The 3528-nt window shown below is 48.2% G+C and overlaps 1 long non-coding RNA gene across 1 annotated transcript; it reads right to left on the bottom strand.

Moving 5' to 3' along the window:
* Positions 1-2131: 2131 nt before the first annotated feature.
* On the bottom strand, positions 2132-3404 carry LOC110595225. Its single transcript, XR_002481677.1, has 2 exons — positions 3200-3404; positions 2132-3057 (listed from the first exon to the last, which is right to left on the bottom strand). It is a non-coding gene; the product is annotated as an uncharacterized LOC110595225 (long non-coding RNA).
* Between the last annotated feature and the right edge of the window lie 124 nt (positions 3405-3528).

The raw sequence follows: 3528 nt of genomic DNA, 5'->3' as shown, positions 1-3528 counted from the left end.
AACCTTAAGAAAATGAAGAATGCACGTCCAAACCAAACAGCAGGGACTGAGCTCAAAAGATAGCTGCCGTGTGGGAATATGAGCCCCGTTGACCAGAGCTGACAATCTTTCAAAAGGAACCGAAAATCTAAATGTTTGGTGTGAAAGAGCTCCTAAATTGTAAATACGTGACAGTGAGTTTTTTGAAAGCATTGAGCCAGCTGACCCTGGCAGGCTGAACCAACATCACGCTCCGTCCCCGCAGGACTTCCACAGCAGTGCGCTCTGCAGGGAAGTCAAGTGAAGACAGCTCTCAGGTGGAAGGTTGGGAGAGAAGGTTGGCAGCAGGGTGGGTCTCAGTGGGATGCTGCTGTTTGAAAATGAGATCTGGCAAAAGAATTTCCTGGGGGGAGGCGGTGGCTGCGGGGATGGGAGCTAAGGCAGTGGCCTTTGGGGGACCAGATCTTTCGGTTTCTCCTTTGGAGTAGGCTTGGTCTTGGGTCCCAGGGGAAAAATAGCAGGAATCTAACGAACAGCTCCAAGGGAGCCATCAATTTACAATTGTGTGAAGTGCAAATTCCTTTGGGCAAAAAACAAATGACAGAATTTGCAAATTTGCAAATAACGCAGCACACTCCCAGCAACCCAAAGGCTTGGGTGTCCCCTGGAGAAAGCAAAAGTCTGAAGAGGCAAAATGTTATACAGTGACCCATTGTCCCAAGAAGGGGAGTTAAAAAATATCTCTAGTAATTGTTTTCAATTGAATCCTTATTTAGGAACGAGAAAGGGGCCCAGCTCTCAGGTCAACTGAAAGAGAGTATCCAGAGAAGTAAGTCATTTCAAGTCCAAAAGTCACAGCATATTATTAACAGGGTAACTTTTATCCACAGTGCTGAACACAAAAATTTTTTCTCAACCTTCCCTACATCCCTGGTTTGTAGCAAAAACTTTCATTTTATAAAAAAAGACAGCAAGCTCCAAGCCATAATAGAAAGAATTGGTGACAGATAAGAACATAAACCCAACCTTGCTGCTCCAAAGCAGTGATTTTGTTAAAAGAGTCAATTCACAAATCTTTATTGAGGCACTTTTTTTTTTTAAGTTGGGGTCTCACTCTGTCACCCAGACTGGAGGGCAGTGGCACCATCACGGCTTGCCACAGCCTCAACCTCCTGGGCTCAGGCCATCCTTCCGCCGCCTCAGCCTCCGAGTAGCGGCGACTATAGACAGCACCACCACGCCAGCTAATTTTTCTCTTTGTGTGTGTGTGGGAGAGGGGGAGACCAGGTCTTGCTATACTGTCTAGGTCTCAAACTGCTGCTCTCAAGAAATCCTCCTGCCTTGGCCTCCCGAAGAGTTGGCATAACGGGCATAGGCCACCATGCTCCACCAGAGCCCTTTTATAAAAAGTGAAACTCTAGCCAGGTGCAGTGGCTCAAGCCTGTCATCTCAGCACTTTTGGAGGCTGAGGCGGGTGGATCGCCTGAGCCCGCGGGTTCGAGACCAGCCCCGGCGACTTGGTGAGACCTCATCTCTACATTAAATCAAACATTAGCCAGGCATGATAGCATGCACCTGTAGTTCCAGGTCCTTGGAAGGCTGAGGCGGAAGGATTGCCGGAGCCCAGCAGGTCGACGCTGGGACAGCCATGAGCAGGCCACTGCACTCCAGCCTGGGCGACAGAGTGAGACTCCAACTCAAAAAAAAAAAAAAATAGAATGAAGCTCCTAACTTTCTCCCTGCATTTTGACTACTTCCCCATAGTTTGAACCAGGAGCCAAGGACACAAAGTAAATGAACTCTATCCCTGCCCTCAGGGTTTGAAGTCTAATAAGAAAACAGAATTTAAAACTATCGTTTCAGTAGTGAGCTTGATGGTAGAGAAGAGGTATTGAGGGGTACCAAGGACACCTGGACAAGTGCTTGGCTCTATGAGGAAATCTCTCAAGAGGAGAAGGAATACCAGGCAGAAGGGGGAGAGATTCGAGGGAGGTGGGTGGAAGACTGACGAGCCTTATGCGGGAGAATGACAGCTTTCGAGTGACTGCTCTCACCCGTGTTACTCAAACCTTTCCACCAACAACCTTAAGACATATCCATGCCCGTGTGCTCAGAAATGTCATGTCTGGGAATCAGAGATGCTGCCAGAGACTTACGTATGAAGAGGTTTATCCCAGTATTATTTACAGCCATGAGCAACCTGAAACAACCTACGTATTCAACAATGGGGTAAGTCATGGTGCATCCGAGCCACATGATTCTATGCAGTCTTTGCTTTAAAAAAAAGCACATTTCAAAAGAATATTTCAAGACAGGCAAAATGACTTGATGTAACAGAGTTCTGAAATGATGTAAAACATGTAATTATCATCCTAATTTTGTCATTAAAAAAATCAACAAGTGGTTCTCAACACTGGTTGTAATTTTTTACGCGTATCCTACTATCCGAAAATCCTTCCTTGTTTTAGACATATCAGACAGCAAAAGGGCCACTGGAGTGTCTCCTAGTTCTGTGCGAAATCAAAACAATGGATCTTTGTTTCTTTCCTCACCAGCCAGATCCCGGATTTGCTCTCCAAGTCATGTTCTCTGTGTGGTATCCAGGCTGGCTAGGAAAGGAAGGCCAGGTGAAGACGGGAAGAGAAAAGAGGCATCCAGAGGCTGGATGCTGCACGAGAGGACAGCAACTCTGATGGAGCCTGGGTGTCAGGACCCGGAAGGATGGTGGTGGCCCCTGAGGATGCGTTCCTGGCATTGAGTAGTTCAGAGGGGATCATGAACACACACATAATGGTTCAGTATAAGAAACATCACAATGCAGTGTGTGATTAACTGTCACATAAATGGCACCACAGACAAAAATATTCTAACAGTCTGGAGGAATCTGGTGGAAAGAGCCATCGTTCGGTCCGATATGTGCATATGACCATGTGTCACTGAAGAGATTCACCCTCTAAAATCTTCCTTTAGCAATCTGTTAGACGGTGTAACTGCATCAGGCTGGACCCTCTGGGCTTTCTTTCCTGGGGGATTTCATCACCAACGAACTTAAAGAACTTCCTTGTGAAAGGAGTTTAGCTGTTAAGTGAAAAGAAGGAAAGGTTATAAGCAGAATGTGTCGGAAAACAATGTGAAGTTAAAACACTGTTTGCGAAAATTCAATCCGCACCCAAATTCACTCCCGCCCTTCCATTTCTCCATTCCTCTGAAACGCGCTCACATAAAATCTGCTTTCAGAGACAGCCAGCCAGGAACACAGCGCAGACTTTCAGCGCTACGTGGGGACCCATCTGTGCTTCAGCTGCCAGAGTCGCTGTGCCCGATGACTTCCTCCCCGGATCTCTGGGCTCCCGGCACCACCGGCACGTGGCAGGCAGCGCCTTCCTCCAAGCATTTGCCGGGGGCTCGCGTTTCTGCCTGCTGAATCCTCAGCACCTCCCCACACCCGGCCTTCCTCGACCGGTAGGTCGCCGCAGCCTCCCACGCCCTCCAGCCATCGCTGGCCAACGGACGTCGGTGGGCAGCCAATCTGAGGCCCGGCCGGGGTTC

This window comes from Carlito syrichta, unplaced genomic scaffold, assembly GCF_000164805.1.
Source record: "Carlito syrichta isolate Samal-C Ts95f unplaced genomic scaffold, Tarsius_syrichta-2.0.1 Scaffold288085, whole genome shotgun sequence".
NCBI lineage: Eukaryota > Metazoa > Chordata > Mammalia > Primates > Tarsiidae > Carlito > Carlito syrichta.
This window is presented reverse-complemented; position numbering and strand designations above follow the sequence as displayed.